At 35.2% G+C, this 7393-nt stretch overlaps 1 pseudogene; it reads left to right on the forward strand.

Moving 5' to 3' along the window:
* Positions 1 to 915: 915 nt before the first annotated feature.
* On the forward strand, positions 916 to 3239 carry LOC148211728 (uncharacterized; annotated as a pseudogene).
* Positions 3240 to 7393: the final 4154 nt, after the last annotated feature.

Below are 7393 nucleotides of genomic sequence, written 5' to 3' on the forward strand. Positions count from 1 at the left end.
AATATCACATTTTTAATTAAACTCATATATTTGAATCTTGTTCAAATGCATCTCTCTCGTATAACCTATAGTCGTAATGTACATCTTATGCACATTATTGTTAACCTATAGTTTTAATATGAATCTTATTCATATTAATTTTATTTGAATCTCATTCAAATAATTTCTCTCATAATATATAGTTTTAATTTAGAATTAGCTATATATTATAATATATGAATATACATATATTCCCTTGAGCAATTTGAACAGTTCAAATTCTTCCAAAACTTTGATCCTCGTTCTACCCGTTATGAGCTAGCAAGGGGACCTAATGGACCTACAGATCAGAAGCTCCAATGATACGAGATTAACTGGTCAAACTCATTGACCGAGTTAATCAACATTCGTTAACTACGGGTCACTCCACTAAAGACTTACAACTACACTCTTCTCACGGCAGAATATTTTCGTGTCCACGGATATACAACCATTAATGACAAGTCAATCCTTCACGAGTGTTCGTAACTCAAGCTGGGTCAAATTACCGTTTTACCCCTGAGTTAGATCTTACTCCCTAAATATCACTGCTCCTCTAATGAACAACCCGATTATGGTCCGACCAATAACCGGAAGTCCCTCTCGAGCCAGTGAGAGGGTGGGGCCCCTTGTTCAAGTCCCGGAGTCAATAATTAAGAGAACACTCATCTACCCCCCTAAAGTCGGAAATGAGTGAATTCATCTTGTGAAGTTATGTTCCCAGCTCCCCACTCGGTCTCATCCCCAAAATGGTAGGAATATTGAGTCGGTAACTCGAGCCACTCTCACCCATACAGATCAAAGGATGAGCCTTCACGGGCAAGAGTCCATAACTCATTTAGGATTGAGAATGAGTTGTCTAGTCATCCTATAAAATAGCAATCTGTTAGTCAACGACGTTACATCTAAAGATTGTTTATTTCGCAGTCTGGTCTTATACAAACTCATTGTATACGATACCCCCACTCACGTGTCTCCACACGAACGACCTGGATCGAGTCGTCTGTAACATTTACAAAGTGGGTCGTATCCATAGTGTTGCCAGGATAAGATACCTAGCCTTGTCCATATACTATAGACCCTTTAGGTTATTCACGGGACATTATCCACTCGTATATCAGGGGTATATCAAATATATACCTAGAATATCAAATATATACCAAGTATATATATTGTCCCGATTACATGAAAATAACCTTGGATGTTTAGTTTATTGGATTTTGGACAATGCAATGTTATGAATTCAACAACAAATTTATTGAATAAAACTTTATTGAATATACATTTGTTTCTACATAAATACAAACTACGAGTTTAGGACAACACACCCAACAATCATGGACTCGTTGCGGGACATGTTTGGACAACCATCCATTCAAGCCCGACATGATGTCCTCGAGTTTACATGAAAGAGGGAACATCAGTGCGAGAACATGTTCTCAATCTGATAGTCCACTTTAATGTGGCTGAAGTGAACGGCACTATCATAGACGAAGGGAGTCAGGTCAGCTTTATCTTGGAATCTCTTCCGAAGAGTTTCCTACAGTTTCGCAGTAATGCTGTGATGAACAAGATAGAGTACAACCTTACCACGCTTTTAAACGAACTACAGATTTTTCAGTCTCTTATTAAAAATAAGGGACAAGAAGAGGAGGCAAACGTTGTCACCCCAAAATGGTTTCATCGAGGTTCGACCTCAGGAACCAAATATGCACTTTCTTCTTCTATAAGTAAAACTTTCAAGAAGAAGAAGTAAAACAGTAAGTGATGTGAACCAAGGAAGCACCATTGTCATGCCTTAAGGACCCATAACGAGATCAAGAGCCAAAAAGCTACAATAAGCTTTACTTTCTCATGTTTTATACTTGGTGAGCTCGGCTAGCTAGGGATGATCAAGAGAGAGATGGAATTTTTCAAGTCAATATCTTCCAAGTAGAGCTTAAGGGAGGTGTTGCATTAAATGAACTCTAAGTTCATTTAAATAAGCTGAAGTTGAAGTGGAGTTTAACTCAAGTTGCATTCAATAAAGCCAAGTTCAATTCAAGGAACTCAAGTTGCATTAAATGAACTTAAGTGCATCTTAAGCTTCATTTATTGCAAGTCATCCGTTAATTAATGAAACTACACTTCAAACTACTTCAAGTGAAGCTTCATTTACAATTAGGAGGTTACAAAGACTTTGAAGGGTGACCAAGACTTCAATTCTCGGATTTAAACCTATTTTTATTATATTTTTAGTTTTAAACATTTCATTTGTGTGTTTTAAGTTACATTTTAGCCAGTGGATGTTATGGCCATCATGTAATTGGGAGTTACAACCTTTCAAATGTCTTTAGGTTACTTTTAGAGTTGTTTTGGAGGCTATAAATAGCCTAGATTGTTTCTTTTGAAATACGGATTTTATGAATGAATGAAAGTTGCTATTTTGCTTCAAAAGCCTAGAGCTTGTTTTTCTTTGTAATTCTTGAGTGTTAGATTTGCATGCTAGAGTCATTCAAGTAGCCTTGATCAAGCTATCTTGTGGAGTGGTTCGAATCTTGAGTTTAGAAACAAGTTTTCTCTACTGTTGATCTTGATCATCAAGGTAAATTCGTTCTAACTTCTTCCTTGGGTTGAAATCATCTTGATTTGGAGGTTTTAGCATTTGTGATCTAGGGGTTTGCATAACCATAAGGGTTTTTAGATCCAATTGGCTATTGTTTTCTTATCAGTAAGGGGGTGAAAGCAATCGCTACTGCTACTGCTGCTACCAAGAAGGGCAAGGCCAAAGTTGCAGACAAAGGAAAATGTTTCCGCTGCAACATGGATGGGCACTAGAAAAGAAACTGCCCGAAATACTTGGCCGAAAAGAAGAAAGCCAAAGAAAGTAAATATGATTTACTTGTTCTTGAAACATGTTTAGTGGAGAATGATGATTTTGTTTGGATACTAGATTCAGGGGCCACTAATCATGTTTGTTTTTCTTTTCAAGGAATTAGTTCTTGGAGGCAGCTTGATGACTCTCAAAGTTGGAACAGGAGATGTCATTTCAGCAGTCGCAGTGGGAGACCTAAAGTTGTTTTTAGACAAGAATACATATATATTATTAGATAATGTGTATGTAGTTCCAAAAATAAATAGGAACTTAATTTCAATTTCTTGTCTACTGGAACAATGTTACGTTATTTATTTAAATGAAGTGTTCATTCAATAGTGTTAACATTTGTTCTGCAAAACTTGAAAACAACTTATATATGTTAAGACCAACCATAACTATAGCAATTTTAAATACAGAGTTGTTTATAAATGATAAAAGTCAATAATAAAGGCAAAAAGCTTCTTCAAAAGAAAATACCTATCTTTGGCACTTAAAATTAGGTCACATAAATCTCAATAGGATTGGGAGATTGGTTGAGAGTGGACTTCTAAGCGAGTTAGAAGATGACTCCTTACCTCCATGTGAATCTTGTCTTGAAGGTAAGATGACTAAAAGACATTTTACTAGAAAAGGTTACAGAGCCAAAGAACCCTTTGAGCTGGTACATTCAGACCTTTGTGGTCTGATAAATGTTAAAGCCAAATGAGGGTATGAGTATTTCATATCTTTCAAAGATGATTATTCAAGGTATGAATATCTATACCTAATGCAACATAAGCCTGAAGCCCTTGAAAAGTTTAAGAAGTACAAGACTGAAGTTGAGAACCAATTAGGTAAGACGATAAAGACACTTCGATCTGATCGGGGTAGAAGTATATGGACTTAAGATTCCATGACTATATCATAGAACATGGAGTTACATCCCAACTCTCAGCATTTGGTACACCTCAACAGAATGGTGTATCAGAAAGGAGAAATAGAACCCTATTAGACATGGTTCGATCTATGATGAGCTATGCTCAATTGCCTGACTCATTTTGGGATTATGCAGTAGAGACAGTATACATTTTGAACACAGTTCCATCAAAAAGTGTTTCTGAAACACCTTTTGAACTATGGAGGGGACGTAAATCTAGTTTACGTCACTTCATAATTTGGGGATGTCCAGCACATGTGTTAGTGATAAACGCGAAGAAACTAGAATCTCGTTCAAAAGTGTGCCTATTCGTAGGTTACCCCAAGGAAACGAGAGGTGGACTCCTCTTCGATCCACAAGAAAACAAAGTGTTTGTATCGATAAACGCTACATTCTTGGAAGAATACCACATTAGAGATCATAAACCACAAAGCAAGGTTGTGTTAAATGAGATTTCTGATGAAGCTACAAATGCATCAACAAGAGTTGCTGATAAAGCTAGCAGTTCAACAAGAGTTATTGATGGTGCTAGTACATCACGTCAGTCATATTCATCTCAAGAGTTGAGAGTGCCTCGACGTAGTGGGAGGATTGTGTCACAACCTGACCGTTACGTGGGTTTAAAAGAAACCGAGATCGTCATACTTGATGATGGCGTTGAGGATCCATTGACATACAAAAAGGCAATGGAAGATGTTGATAAGGACAAATGGATCAAAGCTATGGACCTTGAAATGGAGTCTATGAACTTCAATTCTGTCTAGGACCTTGTAGATCAACCTCAAACCTATAGGTTGTAAATGGATCTACAAGAGAAAACGAGACGCCTAAGGAAAGGTACAGACCTTTAAGGCTAGACTCATGGCAAAGGGTTACACCCAAAAGGAAGGGGTAGACTATGAGGAAACCTTCTCCCCGGTTGCCATGCTAAAGTCTATAAGAATACTCTTGTCCATTGCCACATTTTATGACTATGAAATTTGGCAAATGGATGTCAATACTGCTTTTCTAAATGACAATCTTGAAGAGAGTATTTATGTCTCAACTAGAAGGGTTCATTAAGCAAGGTCAATAGCAAAAGATTTGCAAGCTTAAACGATCCATTTATGGATTAAAACAAGCATCTCGATCTTGGAATATAAGAATTGATACCGCAATCAAGTCTTATGGTTTTGACCAGAATGTTTATGAGCCTTGTGTATATAAGAAAATCATCAACAACACTGTAGCTTTCTTGGTGTTGTATGTGGATGATATCCTACTCATTGGAAATGATGTAGGTTTTCTAACTGGCATTAAAAAGTGGCTAGAACTGAATTCTAAATGCTAGCCCTATCTCAGGCAACTTATATTGACAAAATGCTTGTTAAATATTCGATACAGAATTCCAAGAAAGGTTCACTACCCTTCAGACATAGAATCTCTCTGTCTAAGGAACAATGTCCTAAGACACCTCAAGAATTTGAGGATATGAGATGTATTCTCTATGCTTCAGTAGTAGGCAGCCTGATGTATGTCATGTTGTGTACTAGGCCTGACATTTGTTATGCAGTAGGGATTGTCAGTAGGTATCAATCCAATCTAGGATATGATCACTGGACTGCCATTAAGGGTATCCTTAAGTATCTTAGAAGAATGAGGAACTATATGCTTGTGTATGACATTAAGGATTTGATCCTTACAGAATACACTAACTTTGATTTCCAAAGTAATAAGGATTTGAGAAAATCCACTTCAGGATCAGTGTTCACTCTTAATGGAGGAGCTCTAGTATGGTAGAGCATCAAACAAGGATGCATCGTAAACTCCACAATGGAGGCCGAATATGTTGCCGCTTGTAAAGAAGCAAAAGCGGCGATGTGGCTTAGAAAGTTCTTAACTGATTTGGAAGTTGTTCCAAACATGATTTTGCCTATCAACTTTATTGTGATAATAGTGATGTTGTAGCAAATTGTTGATCCGTTTACAAAAGCTCATACGGCTAAAGTGTGAAAGGGCCATCTAGAAAGTGTAGACTTACGAGATATGTACAATATAGTCTAGGGCAAGTGGGAGACTTGTAAAGGGTATAGTGTATGTCCTAGTTTATTGTATTTGTACTTTATTGTACAACCCACTGTTGCCTTTAGCTTTTGTACACCCCACTAGAGTTTAGTTCAAGTGGGAGTTTGTTGGGTTTTATGCACTAAACTCATGGTTTGTAAACATAAAACAGATATTCATTCAATAAAGTTGTTATTGATAGAATTGCATTAACCTAAATCCAATAAACTAACATCCTAGGTTATGTGATCTAACTGAAACAGTATATATTTAATATACAGCGTATATATTTGATATACAATGTATATATATATAGTATATATTCGATATACAGGTTGATAATGTTCCAGTAGTAACCTAAAAGGTCTATAGTATATGGATAAGGTTGGGTGCCTTATTTTGGTAACACTATGGATACGATCCATTTTGTAATAGTTACAAATGACTTAATCTAGATCATTCGTGTGGAGACATGCAAGTGGGGGTATCATATACCATGAGTTTGTATAAAACCGAACCGCGAAATATACAATCTTTAGCTGTAACACTGTTGGTTAAAAGATTAATATTTCAATAGGATGACCAGGTAACTAAATCTCAATCCTGTGTGAGTTATGGACTCCTGCCTGTTAGAGCTCATCTTTTGATTTGTATGGGTGAGAGTGGCCCGAGTTGCCGACTCAATATGCCTACCATTTCTGGCCGCAAGTTTCAATTTCATTAATCTTTTCATTTTTTTAACACTTCTATAGACATTAAACATTTTTAAATTAGTTTGTTTTCTAAATTCTATTCGCATTCCTTTTGTTTTGCATTTAAAAAGTTAGAATATAAAAAATTATATAATCATTTTTTAATAATGTTTAATTATAGAATATTATAAAAGTCGTAGAATATCAAAAGTATAAAGCAAACCTATAAAAGTAAAAAAATAATAAAACAAAAACAAAAACCTCATTCTTAATCACCGTCCATACCTACTATTCAATCCACCTACCTTATTTATTTACGAAAATTCATACAAAAGTTTTTCGTTTTCCCCCAAAACACAAAAATATTTTTACATTAAAAAGAAATTTCTCAAACTTCATATCTTTGTTGGCAAATTTTGATTTCATTAAATTTTTTACCTTTTTTCTTTTAATTTTAACACTTCTATATCATTAAACACGTTTAATTGATTTGTCTCTTGAAATTCTATTTACATTCATTTTGTTTTGTATTTGAAAAGTTAGGATGTGAAAATCTCTCATCATTATTTAGTAGTGTTTGTCTCTTGAAATTCTATTAGCATTGATTTTTCCATATGAAAGATTTTCACATCATTATTTAATAATGTTTAATTATAAATATTAAAAGTGGTGGGATCTCAAAAGTTTTAAAACTTCATCCTCCATTCAATTGTAAAAAGGACTATCTTTCATTCATTTCTAACACAATAATTTGAGGTTGGTTTCTTTCTTTTTCTACTTTTATTTTGTTATTATTGTTTTTACTTTTCTCTCTCATGTTTTTTAATTTGTAAGATTTCTTAATTTTGAAATTACAGTAGATCACAT

The sequence above is a fragment of the Momordica charantia genome (assembly GCF_013281855.1).
Source record: "Momordica charantia cultivar OHB3-1 chromosome 4 unlocalized genomic scaffold, Mcharantia_2.0 BLBB01000004.1, whole genome shotgun sequence".
Taxonomy (NCBI): Eukaryota; Viridiplantae; Streptophyta; class Magnoliopsida; order Cucurbitales; family Cucurbitaceae; genus Momordica; species Momordica charantia.